Source organism: Armigeres subalbatus, chromosome 2, assembly GCF_024139115.2.
Source record: "Armigeres subalbatus isolate Guangzhou_Male chromosome 2, GZ_Asu_2, whole genome shotgun sequence".
Lineage (NCBI taxonomy): Eukaryota > Metazoa > Arthropoda > Insecta > Diptera > Culicidae > Armigeres > Armigeres subalbatus.
In genome coordinates this window covers 420,136,455-420,150,879 of record NC_085140.1, presented here as the reverse complement: position 1 = coordinate 420,150,879, position 14,425 = coordinate 420,136,455, and the positions used below count along the sequence as shown (strand labels likewise).

General features: G+C 41.0%; 1 protein-coding gene and 1 non-coding gene across 2 annotated transcripts in view; one reads left to right on the top strand and one right to left on the bottom strand.

Moving 5' to 3' along the window:
• LOC134213431 (NADPH oxidase 5) overlaps positions 1 to 14,425 on the top strand; it is a 335,835-nt gene that overhangs the window by 54,891 nt on the left and 266,519 nt on the right. The gene's annotated exons all lie outside the window — the stretch shown is intronic.
• On the bottom strand, positions 4,090 to 4,161 carry Trnam-cau (transfer RNA methionine (anticodon CAU)). Its single transcript has one exon. It is a non-coding gene; the product is annotated as a tRNA-Met (tRNA).

Here is a 14,425-nt window from a genome sequence, read left to right as displayed (position 1 = left end):
CTGTCACTCTCTGACACTCCACATCGAACCAACCCGTCCTGGGTCGCCTCTGTGCAGTGCCTACCACTTCTCGTGCTGTTGTGCTCACCGCTCCATGGATCAACTCCCATAGATCGTTGATGTTGTCGCTAACGTTGATTGTACTTATCCGTTCGTCGAGCTTCTGGCGGTACTCAGCCGATACTCCTTCCGCTGACATTCGCTGGATATTGTAACGCATCGTTCGCTGTGATCTTTCGTTCGATACAGTTGACAACCGTGATCGAATTTTACGAGGTAGTGATCAGAGTCAATGTTACCTCTGAATGTCCGCACATCGATAACATCAGAGAAATGGTGCCCATCTACCGGCACATGGTCTATCTGGTTGAAAGTTTCACCATTTGGGTGTCTCCAGCTGTGCTTTCGGATGTTCTTTCGTGCAAAGTAGGTGCTATTGATGACCATCCCTCTGGCAGCAACGAAATTTACTAGCCGTGGGCCGTTGTCATTGGTAGCGGAGTGAAGGCTCTCCCTACCGATTATGGGACGGAAAAATGCCTCTCTACCGACCTGGGCGTTAGCGTCTCCGATAACAATTTTCAAGTTATGCTTCGGGCATTCTCCATAGGCTTTATCAAGACATTCATAAAACGTGTCCTTCACGTCGTCGGATTTTTCGTTTATCGGTGCGTAAACGTTGATTAGGATGTGATTGAAGAATTTGCCCCGTATCCTTAACAACAGATTCGTTCGCTAATAGATTTCCACCTCATCACTCGCTTCACTTGCTTGCCTATCACTATAGAACCAACTCCATGCTCTGCTTTTTCACCGCCGCTGTGATAGATGTTATACTTGAATGCAGTGTTGGTCGTGGGGTCCACGGCTCGGAATTCACGTTCTCCGGATCTGGGCCATCGCACTTCTTGAATAGCGACCACGTCACTCCAACCTTCTGCAGTTCGCGAGCCAGAAGGCTCACTCGTCCAGGTTCATTTAGAGTCTTGACATTCCAGGTACCGAGTTTCCAATCATAGTCCTGATTTCGTGGACAGGTCGGTTGCCAAAAATATCTTTTTCTTCTATCTCCATTTTTCGTGGTATTTGAGAGGCTTCAGTAAACTACCTTACCGGGGTCGCGTTACCTACATCGCGATGATGGGGCTGCCACCTTAGGTATAGCTGACGCGATACAGCATTTCGTTAATCAGCCGCTGGGTACCAGGCAGACGCTGTTTGAGACGCACCTCCTGGTGAACAGACGTTCGAGGCGTACCTTCTCACTCTAGTTGATGTCAGAAGGACAACAGTGCCCAGGCTGCACTAGCAGCTAAGTACATAATCCTTAGCTGGCGGCCTTTTGTCATCGGACGAACCGTGGAAGCGTGAGATAGGGACTTGTGGGGACCAGAGCTCTGTTGGAAGATTTGCTTAGGGGGCTCATGCGCGAGCTGACTCGCTTGCGATTCTGCAGGGGAGCATCGCACATGAGTTTTTCACGCAGAATCGCATCTTTTCGCTCATTCGCCCAAAAATGATTTCGCTCCAAAAAGTGTCAAAAACCAATCGAAACGTATTTTATGTTTACGTATGGATTTATTACCCGTTGTTTTAAGTAAAGAAAGTTATTCCGATGAATTTAGCGAAGAAGAACACGCAGAAATCACGCAATGATGCAAATCGCGAGTCGAATCATGTACGATTCCTCGAGCCATGAGTCGGGTGAGGTTTGCATCGCGCTTGATTTGAATCGTGTATGAGATTTGAGTATTTGAATTTTTACCAACACTGCCTTTTATCGAGCCGAATCTTCAATGTTATACTCAAGGCTTGCTATGCAACATTTACTCTATGCAAAGGTACTGGCTGCGCGTTATTTCCGCGGATCAATCTATTTTTTTCTTTTTCTCAAGGGCCCAAGTAGGTACACAAATTCGCTTACCACCCCTATTTCGCCATCACGAGTAAAAAAGTAGTCTTATGCATCATCCTATCACTTTCTTTGTCTTCGGTGTGACTATTCCGTTCCGCTTAGCTTCCCTTTTCGGCCTAATGAAGGTTTCCTCCATCGTCTCGAAAGTACGTTTCGTGATATCAATGTCGACGCCATCACAAAGGACCTTGTGAAAATCCCTTTAAGGCGATGTTATATATCGGGCATAAAAGATCATCACCTTGGGGTAATCCTCTGCGCGTTTCAAATGGACTCAAGAGCGTCACTGAAACTCGAACTGTGCACAGTCATCGTGTGTAATCGGGTCTGTTTATATGGAAATCTGCATTCGATCGAATAAATGATGTATGTGGTCACATTCTATTCGCGATGTTTCAGCAGTATCTCGCTTATGATGAACGATTTTTGCAATTAGCTTAACCGCGAATTAGCAGTTCATGTTTTTATTGCCAAAATTAAGGATATTTTCTTTTCCGCAATGAGTTAGTCGTCTGTTCGAAACCGATCTTGTGAATAGTGGTTGTTTCCATGATGGGAACTGTTGTTCCAAACTAATCTTATGTCACGTGCAATCTTATTCAGTTTCATTATTAAATTTGATAACTAATGCAACTAAATGTTTCTAGACCGATTGCATTATTTTTAACACGTGTAGCAGAACAGTCCACCACACGTTCAAGTAACTACCCTTTCAAATGCACCTATCTTGTCGTCAATCGTGACAATCGTCTCGATCCTTCTGCATAACAACATTTGAACCAATGAGCATAATTTCAAGCCTTTACACGCACCATTAAGCCCAAAAGTGACTGTATAACAAATGATCCAGTTTGACCAAATTGAGAGCCCTGGATGGATTGACCGGAGGCAATAAGAGCATCGACAGGGGCACTGTGTGCAAGCAGGCAACCATCCCATACGCAATATCGGAGAACAGCGACCGCATTAACTGCTGTTTTAACCAAAATCAATAAATCATTCCACGCTCCCTGCCTTTGCCGATAATGTTCCGTTTCGAAGTCAAACATGTGGATCTGGATGGAAACCTTATGTATATGGGAAATCCAATTTTGTGGAGCCTTGTCGTGCGCGCACCGAACGCAACTTCGGAGTTGCATTTCCCCGTAATTGCCTTGTGGGTATCGGGAATTATTTTTCACAGTGTACGCCGCGCGGAAAGCGTGCTAAGTATGTCTCTCGCATGCATACATCATTGAGCAACTCTGAATGTGTCTTTTCCTCGCGCTAGAAACGGTTTGCCTAGATTTGCCTGCAATAACCAATTCTGGAGCCCATTGATAGCAAGTCTGGCTTATTTTATGGTCTAATTGAGCCGGGACAAGATCATAAATAATAAAAAGACTGTCATCACATTTGTTGCCACAGCTGGTAGAAAATGCGCTGAAAACTAGTTTCTGATTTGCTTGCCGTCGTCGTCCTGGCTGCTGAAATACTTCTTAGCGGTGATAACTACTTACTTATGTTCAAAATTCTATTTCATAGCTGGAAATTTCATTAAACGTAACAAAATTTCGCTTAAAACACTGCATGGAACATCAATAGAGACATAATTTTACAAATTATTTTACAAATAGATTAGTCTAAATGCTCAATTCCCCATGTTTCTCAAGGACAATAACTTAAACCCAATTGCATTCTCAATGAAACACATTAACTAGCTTTCATCAACGCATGGCGCACATTTATTGCGATTCTTCTTCGGTACGTCATCGCGCGCTGATTGGCTTCACCTGACGAAGATGGATAAATTGCCATTAGCGGCGAATTTTCAGAGGGCCACTTGAATTCCCGCGCACTGAAACACCTTGGTGCTGCGACGATGATGCTGATGATGCCGGTTGGATTTATCGAATCGACTACGCGGGTGCCGACGAATTTACGAGCTGATGCTTGAGGGCACCCAAAATGTCAGTTCAACATTTCGATAGCATAACTCAATCGAACGGAATGGTTAATCGCGTGCGTGAGTAAACACGATTCAATTATCGAAGGGTTATGGAATGCTAAAATTGGAGTATGAACTCAAATATGGGGTTTGGCACATCTTATCGTCTGCCATGGTATTTTTTATATCATAAAAGCAAAAATGTGCATTCAACAGACGTCTTCAGAAAACTAATAAAAAATACAATTAGCAGAGCGTAGTTTCGATCTACGGACCTCTGGGTTATGGGCCCAGCACGCTTCCACTGCGCCACTCTGCTGCTTACAAGCAATCCATCTTTACTATCAAATACAATTGACGACGTTGAACACCGTATTTAATTCGGATAATCCCAAATCAGTCACGATATAATCCCATTCGTCGGATAAAGCATGCGACACAATGCTAACCAGATTAGCATTTCCATTGTCTTTGATGAATGTTTGTTCATTTGGCCTACGCTGCGCTCCAAGCTACTCGCCGCACACAGCCGAAGTGGTATGGCTTTCAGTCCTAATCAATCATAAACACGCGCTCCAGGTCAGACGGGCTCGATGGCAGCCGATGATAATCCCGGTCGCCCAGCTGCGTTGGATGGCTTCTATGCCCACCTAATTATTACCGAACGAGAGCTGCGGGGGCACCATCGCCGTTTTCAGCAGCGTTCAACGCGATCATCCGATCCGTTCGGGTCCAAGATCAAGTAGAGATCTTCGGCACTGCGAGTTGATCCGGTAGGCGGGTTTGGTGGGAAGGTAAACACATAGCCGCGAGGGAACAACTGTTGAAATTGAAATAAAAACCTCAAAAAATGACAGAGCTCTTTCATGATTCTCTTATTGGTGGGTTGTCGACGATCAATTCAGGCTACTGAAACGGATTGATTTCGCCTTTGCAGGCAGTAGCCGAAACATGTTAGCATTCCTTTTGGGTTGTCTGTTTCCATTGGTTAGATAAATCGGTCGGGCTGCTCTACAAGTACAACATCTATTCACCCATGTATGGAACCGCCATCAAAGCACAGTGGCATGCTTCGTGATGAAAGACAGACCCAGCAAGAAATGTTATTCTTGTCAGAGTTGAATTCATTTTTGGAGCAATACAGATCCCTTTAAAGCAGCTTGATGGTTTAACAACTATAATATTACAACGATATTGTAAAACATAATCGTACATATTTGTATTGCACAATATTTCACTTTCAAGTCCCATGTGCCTCTTCGGGTATTGACTAAGCTTCAGAAAGTAGCGTCTTCTATTGAAATCAATATTCACTTACGACTAAATAAAGGGTAAGATGATAAATACTAATTAATCCATAGGATTTGGGCAACTTTGTTGTATTGAAGAACGTCTTCCCAATATTTCGATCTATTTGATAGAAAATGATAGGAAAAAAACCCAAAGGTACAGCCCAATCAGGTTGTACGCTTGGGTTGTTCGCAAAGGTGACGTAGGACTACTTTGCCCATGATCGCATATATAACATTTACATTTTTGTTGATTTAGTAAATCGTTTGTCAATCCTCCCCACAAACTCAATCATTTCCAGCTTACCACAGATAAGCAAGATAGTAGAGCCTTTTTTTACTGTTGTGGAATTAGATGCAGTAATTTGAGCTTTCTGAACAATTCACAGACTTTTTACAAAATGAACAAAAATGCGTTACAAATATGCGATCATGGGCAGTACGTAGCTGTATGTAATAAATTTTATTTTATTTATTGAACGGCTACTCAGTCTTGCAATTTTTACAACGAGTTTATTATTTACCCGACGTTTCGACACGAGGGTTGTGTCTTCCAAGGGGAAAATATTTTTGTTGCTTGCCGTCGTATGTTTAGTCTAACTTGGACCGTCTGTGTGTCTAATTGTCCGTACATGACTTTGGAAGCACTGTTATCAATACCATTTTTCAAAGTTTTTGAAAAATGAAAATTGATAACAGTGCTTCTGACGACATGTACGGACAATTAGACAAACAGACGGTGCAAGTTAGACTAAACATACGACGACAAACAACAACAATATTTTCCCCTTGAAAAAGACACAATCCCCGTGTCGAAACGTCGGGTAAATAAAAAACTCGTAATAATTGCAAGACTGAGTAGCCGTTCAATAAATGAAATTAAAACGTACAGTCGATACATAATCAGTAATAAATTTTATTAGTAGTCGCAGAACGGGCCCGTTTTTGCTTGGGGGATGTCAGAGTAAATGATACCGGGTGTCAATTATTTGGCTTGTTGTACTCTGTTCAGAGTAATTTGTTTATGGTATGTCAAATGCTGACCCGTCTCGCCGAAAATTAATTGAGACGATGAAGTATTCAAAAGTAGCAAATGTAATAGCAAAGCAAACGTGTAAACTTCTGTTCGTTTCACATGCCACAATGGTTTTATTTGCTTGATCGTCAAGTTATGCAGAAACTTGTGTTTCATTTGTATGGGATTCCCTTCTCCTAGAGCCCCACCTTGCTCTAGGAACCACCTCGGTAAGAACCCGCCCGGCCTCAAAAATTTACGTATACAAAAATTTTACGCCGATCGGTTAAGGAGTTTCAGAGCTTATAGAGGTGAGACAGACAGACATTTATTTTTATGTATATTTAGGGGCACTCTTTAGTCTAGCGGTAAGATGCGCGGCTATAAAGCAAGACCATGCTGAGGGTGGCTGGGTTCGATCTCCGGAAATTTACGGTTTGAAAATTGTATCGACTTCCCTGGGCATAGAAGTATCATCGTGTTAGCCTCATGATATACGACTGCAAAAATGGTAACTTGGCTTAGAAAACTCTCAGTTAATAACTGTAGAAGTGCTGAATGAACACTAAGCAGCGAGGCGGCGAGTCCCAGTGAGAGATGTAATGAAAATAAGAAGAAGAAGAAGAAGATCCCTTCCGATTCAACATTTTCTCAGCCAAACATTAGTTCAAAAATATTTACCTCTGAAAATTCCTTATGAACTTTACTGAAAATAATCTTATTTTAGAACTTCTTTTAAATTTGTTTCAGATATTCAGATTTCAAATCGGGAAATGCGTCAATAATTTATCCAAAAGAATCCTCTTGGGACTCAAACCAGGAACTTCATCGCAAATTTCTTCAGGAATTACTTTAAAAAATCTCCAGAAAATCCTTTGGAAACTACTTTGAATATTCCTCAAAAAATCTTAGGAAATTATTCCTGAAAAAGGAACTCCATGGAGCAGTTCTTGGAGAAATTTCAAAGAGATTTCTGGAGGAATTTATGAAGTAATTTCCGGGGAAATTCATGGTGGATTTTTTGGGGAGAATTCATGAAGGGCAGCGGCGTAGCCACGGGAGGGGTAGAGGGGTTTGGAGATAAAACCCCCACAGAGACAGTTTTTTCAGATGATGTTCAGAAAACCTCCTCCCAGACCAATTTTCTGGCTACGCCACTGATGGAGGAATTTCTGAAAGATAAAGTAGGAGAGTTTCTCGAAGAATTTCCGGGGTTTATGTTTTAAAATGTTGCTGTGAATTCCTGGAAAAATCATCAAAAAAAATTTTTTGTTTGATTTTTTTTTAAATTTTAGAGGAATTAAGAAATTTTGAGAATTCCGACAGAAGTTTTCGTGAGGGCCGATCAACGACGGATCAGATGCTTAGCCTGCGGATGATCCTTGAAAAATATTTCCCAGATGTATTTCAGAGGATTTTTCTCAAGTAACTCCGAAAGAGTTTTGATGAAATATATCTGAAGACCTTTGCTGCTGCTTGAGGGATGGCAATCAGCAGTACCTACTTCGCACGTAAGAATATCCGCAAACACACCTGACAGCATTCGAGTGGAGACACTTGCTCACAGATAGACCACGTGCTGATCAACGGACGACATTTCTTGGATGTTATAGATGTAAGGTATTTCAGAGGTACGGATCATTACCATGTGTTGCAAAAATTCAGGTGCGCGTTTCCAGCGTCGAACGATACGTTTCAATATCCAACGCTTGTCAGTTGACGGAGTTGATGAACAGTAACACCAGAAGCTGGGCGAGCGAATAGTAGATGCCACCGGATCTGGCGACGTCAACAGATGGTGGGAAAATATTCACGACGATGTGACTGCAACAGCGCAGGAAGTGTTAGTCACTGCACAGCGACGCCAACGAAAAGGTCGGTTTGATGAAGAGTGCCAGCGAGTGACGGACGAGAAAAATGTTGCTAGGAGAATGCTACTGGCTCGTATCCGTACAGAGAGCGGTACAGTGCAGAAAGGGCAGAAGAGAAACGAATCCACCGCAGGGAAAAAGGCAACACGAAGAAAGTGTGATAGCTGAAGCGCAGGAGAACATGGATAGAAACGATATGTGCAGGTTTTACGCAATTGTCAATGTCGCGCGGCATAAGACTGCGCCAGTGCCCGCCATGTGCAATGACCGAGAGGGAAATTTGCTGACAGACAAGACTATGGTGACAGCAAGGTGGAAGGAGCGCTTCGAAGATTTGTCGAACGGTGGAAATGAAGGTGTTTTAAGGAGTATGATAGACATAGTCGGCTGTGGAACCACCTAGACGAGGTTAAGAAGGCTCTAAACTAGCAGAAAAACAGTGAAGCTGCTGGGAAGGACGAGATCCCGATCGAGCTTCTCAAACACAGAAGTGAGCAGCTACATCAATCAATCCACCACATTATCCAGAAAATATGGGAGGATGAAGAACTGGGTGGATGCCCTTATATGCCCAATCAATAAGAAAGGGCACAGACTAGCGTGTACCAATTACAGAGGAATAACCCTTCTGAACTTGGCGTACTCAATGCTGTCGCGTATTCTGTTTAACAGACTGAGACCGCTTGAGGGGTCCTTCGTTGGTAAATACCAGGCAGGTTTTCGTAAGGGCCGATCAACGACGGATCAGATGTTTGGCCTGCGGATGATCCTTGATAAATTCCGAGAGTACAACTTGCAGACTCACCATCTGATCTAGTGGTGTTTGTGCTGAGGTAGTGCTTGATGGGGATGTGTTTGAAGTTGTTGAAGAGTTTGTTTACCTTGGAACGCTTGTGACATGTGACAGTGACGTTTCCCGTGAAGTGAAAAAACGTATTGCTGCTGCGAATAGGGCCTTTTACGGATTACGTTACCAGCTTAGGTCCCGAAACATACATGCAGACGGAAACGAGATTTGCTCTATACAAAACTTCGATTCTACCAGTGGCCCTTTATGGACATGAAACATAGACGTTGAAAGAGGCAGACCGGAGAGCTTTCGGGGGGGGGGGGGAACTAGAGAATAATGTGTGGCGCAGACGCATGAATCAAGTATACAAAGAAGAAAATATTGTGAATCGTACAAAATATGACGGAAGAAAGAATAGCGAAAACAATATTCAACATAGAACCAGATAAGGGCCGTCGACTTCGTGGAAGGCCACGAACAGGTTTGCTACACGCGGTGGGATCGGACCTGGGGACCCTGTCCGTTCGGGAAAACTGAAGAAATATTGCCCAAGACCGACGATTATGGAGCTCTACAATACGGCAGGCATAGGTGTATCGACGCTGTTGCCAACCAGGTATCCAGGCAGGGTATCTGAAGAGTTCTTGGAGAAATTTTCGGAAAATTCCCGGGGCGTAAAAGTACGAGGTGGCTATCGAGGGCTTCTATGTGAATTTCTGAAGAAATTCAAAGGAAATTTCAGGAAAGGCCTCGAAGTAAATAATGAAGAGATCTTGATTGAATTTCTGGAGTAACTCCAGAAAGAATGTCAGGAAGAGTTTACATGGGAATTTCTGAATGATTTTCTGGTCGAAGTTCTGGGAAACAAGACGTGAAAATTTCTATGGGAATTCTTAAGTGAATTGCTGAAGGAAGGAAATAAGGGGATTTCGTGGGTATATTTGAAAGAATTAAAGAAGAAATACTAATAATTTAAGATGGATATTCATAGGAATTTTTAAAAGAATTCACGGAAAAAATTCTAGACTAACTCTTATGAGTCCTTGTCGAATTTTTGGAGCAACTTTCGGAGAAATTCCTGGAATAACGCTGTTAAGAACAAATGTAAACAATAAAACGGGACTTAGTTAACTCCTTGATAAAAATACAATATTTTGAGCATAAGAGGACTGAAAGCCATAACCCTAAATAACACCATCATAGTCAATCTCTCCTAGAAAGTCCTGGAATTACTTCCGGAGGAATTCTTGGAGGTATTGCCGGAGGAATTTCTGGAGGAACTTTCGGAGGACTTCCAGGAGGAGTCCTTGGAAGAATCCCTGGAGGAACTTACGAAGAGATTCCTGAAGGAATTCTAGGAGGAACTTGCGGAGGATTTTCTGGAGGAACTTCCGGTTAAGTTCCGAAAAATATCTATTCCATATTCCGGAATTCCGAGGTTGGTGGAAAATGCATTTATTCCACTGATGCTTTTCATTATTTGAGACGTAAGCTTTGAATATTGTTTATGCCTTCTTCAGGAACTAGCACTAGTCCAATGCGGGCTATATGTCGATAATCCGCAAGGAATTCTCAGATATATGGTCGTTTCCGTGGAATTGATTAAGGGAATATGAACGAATTGATAATCGAAATCATGGAAAGTCGTTTTTCAAGACGATGATTATAGAGATTTTCAGGATCTTAATGTGGACTGACTTCCTTAGAATATGTTGGGGGAATTGGTTAGTTTTGGAATCAATCGAAACCATGCAAATATGGATTGGGTATCGTATTTTTGATTTTGTTTAAGGGGCAAGCCAGAGTAAACGCGACGAGCGATGCGACGCGACAGTGCAATTTGACAGCTCATTGATAATGCTTGCTCTTCTTATATGTGAGTCGCGTCGCATCGCATTTACTTTGGTTTGCCCCTAAGACGATGACTACGTAGAGATTTTCTAGACCGCGAGGTTCAATAGCCACTCTGTAACAAGTTTTCGGTGCTCCGGAATTGTGACAAATGGTTTAGGGAATATGACCAAATTGCTAACGAACGAAATTATGTTAATATATAAACTTTATAGTTATGCGAATTGATAACTATTTAGACATTTTCAAGATAATGATTATATCTGACTATCCATTAGTTGATTCCAGATTCGACAAGAATGCCATCTAATGTTTTTTGAACACAAGTTGCATTCACAACAGAAATATAATTACCATTGTTGCTTATATTTTTTTCATTTGGTAAGCAAATTTGGCAATTACTGATTTCACATTTCTATGGCACCTGGCAACTGATAAAGATTAGTCAGTGGGTCTTACAGTCCTGAAAATCTCATCAAAACCAGAGCAAGAGGTAATAACATACATACATATATCATAACTTGATAATTAAATGATACTCGTCATAGATAAGTTACAATGACTGTGACACGACTTTATTAATTTATATGAAAGTTGCGGTGACTAAATCGGTTTAAATTGTGTTTATAGGAGATAAATACCTCAACCATGTTGTTATTGTGTACTATAATATCCGTATTATAATAACTGAATTAACATGTATTTGTTATTCGTAGAATATGATTGAGTTACTTTTTCTGGTTATTTCCGTAATATGCAAAGTTCTCCCAACCCATAGATCAGTGCAGTTGAAAGTATTGGATATTAAAGTGTTTTAAATGTATTCCCTCTTGCTCTAGTAGTTATTGTTTTCAAAATATGAAAGCTAATATTATATATTTGCATGATCTCGGTCAGTGTAAAGCTCTCCTCATAGCGGTGATGATGCCTTTTTCATGCCTTTCTTCTTCTTCTTCTTTTCACTGGCATTGCATCCCCACACTGGGATAGAGCCGCCTCGCAGCTTGTGTTCATTAAGCACTTCCACAGTTATTAACTGCTAGGTTTCTAAGCCAAGTTACCATTTTTGCATTCGTATATCATGAGGCTAACACGATGATACTTTTATGCCCAGGGAAGTCGAGACAATTTCCAATCCGAAAATTGCCTAGACCGGCACCGGGAATCGAACCCAGCCACCCTCAGCATGCTCTTGCTTTGTAGCCGCGCGTCTTACCGCACGGCTAAGGAGGGCCCACATGCCTTTATAAGAGTTAAAAAGCATACAAGAAAGGTCTAAAATATTACTGATAGGTAGATAGGTCCTTATTTGTTAATCCATTTATACCCATTTTGGAATTCCACGTCGGACGCAATTTGTTCCGGGTACATCGGATGAGTAAAGATATCAGAAAAGTTATTTTTCTATACATTATTATTTTGGCCATAACTGTTAAGCCCATAGTCCGACGTATGGCGTATTTTGAATAGGAAATAATGGGGATGATGAATACAACCCTTTCCAGCCAATCAGATAACAGTGAGTTATTTCACGAAAAATTATGCGGAATTGAATTTCGACATTTTTTTCCTATCTCAACCTATTTATCTAAACCCTGCAAAATCTTGAAATTTAATTTTCTTGAATTTTCACCGATAGAATATTTTGATCGCATGCTTTCCTGAAAGGAGATGATTAGTACTAGAACCCTGTGAAAACAGATCGGAGGTTTATCTTAGGTTCATAATATTGTTATTCCTGATATGCGTGGCTGTCCAGAATAAGCTTCTAAGGGCCGGAGATGATCCAGCCTCGGGCTGAAAGTCTCCTTAATAAAGACACAAAAAAAAAAGCTTCTAAGGGAATTCCAGTAAGACTTCTTAGAAGAATATTAAAAGGAACTCCTGTTTTAATCTCTAGTAGATTCCAGTGATGAATTTTTGAAAGAACTCCAGGAAATGGACCATAACTATTATCTATATGATGAATGAATTTCTGTCTGACTGAACCTTATAGACTCGGAAACTACTGAACCGATCGTCGCGAAAATTTGTATGCAGAGGTTTTTGGGGCTTGGTAAGATACTTAAGATGGTTTGAAACCCCTTCTGCATAACTCGATAACTAATCAGAGAATAAATCAATTAAATCAGCGAAACGAAGTTCGTCGGGTCTGCTAGTATCAAATAAATATTGATTAACTGAAAAAATAACAACATAAATTAAATTAAAATATTTCAATAGATATTAAAATTAATGTATCCTAATTTTAATAACGCTGCTATTTGTTTTCCTCAGTAAAAAATGTGTCACCGACAAGTGGATTGGAACTAAACTTACCGTAAACTTCATTGAAAAACTAAATATTTTGTCGCAAATTCAATTTTAAGAAACACTATTCCCATGAGGGCACTAATTTACTTCTATTCTATTAAGTGAGTTAATGCATGGGGACGTGTTCAAGAACTGGAACTAACTTCCTTGACAGATAAAATAATTTATAAACATATTATTTGTTCAATTAGGTTGATAGTTATTCTGCTTTCTAAGAAAATCATCTATACATGCATATGCATACCCTCACAATTTCAATCATTGCTGATAATACTCTTAGAGTATGAACCAGCTATTTCAGATGTTCCAAGATTGTTCAAAATAATATTACACGTTGTGTTATGTAAGACTATCAAACGTCGCTTTTATAGGTAATAATATCACATTAGATTTAAAAACCATTTTGTTACGTGGCATGTGAAGGACCACACGCATGAGCCATGATAAAAACATATTCAAGTTTTAGAAATGTACAAAAAATAGAACAAACAAAAATATATTTTTTTGTGTACGTACTATTAAGGGGCAAGGGTCGTTTGGCCGTAACCCATTCGGCCGAAATCCATTTGACCGAATGCCACTAGGCCAAACAAACCATTAGGCCGAAACCCATCCCAAGCAGCACAAGTCAGACAAAAATAGTAGCAGCAACTTGATTGTGACTAAATCTGGTCACATATGAGTTGCAGTAGCCTATGTGAAACATGTGTGCTGCTCGGGATCTGGCTAAATGTCTTTTGGCCGAAAAGGTCATCCGGCCGAATTAGGTCATTTGGCCGAATTGGTCATTTGACCGAAGGGTCTTTTGGTTTGTGTTTTTCACGCAAGTTCAATGCGTTTATCGGTTGAAGAAGTGCATAAATCTAGCATAAGATAACTAAATTATGCTTGATACACTTTTTTACACGCTGAATTGTAGATAAAAATGCGTGATGAGAAAAGTTATATACAAGGCTAACATTAGCTTCTGTTACCCTAAAATCATTGCATCTTTCTTGACCGAATGTTAAAAAAACAGGAACTGCTGAGATATTAACGATCATAGTCTATCATATTTTCGTGACGCTCCTCGATTTTTGCAATCGCAAAGTGTACCCCGGTATAGAAAACACAGACGTAGTCCTACGTCAAAATTTCCTGCACATTGAATCCACTAAATGCAGAACAACGTGGACGGGAGGTGAAGCTCCTATGCAGTGTTAGCGCTTTGATTGATTCTATCGTCGTGGTCGAACGCTTGAATAGATCGTGACACACAAAAGGGATACAAAGCTTCCAATAAATTCTCCAAAGCCTCCGTGCTGCCGAATGCTGGAAGGCTCAACGTTTGACGATTGCCGCAGATGGGAAGGGAGCTTATCTTGGACATGGAAACAATCCATTTTTATATCAAATGATGGAGAGACGAAAACATGACAACCGTGAGATATACGGTTTATTAACAACTACGCACA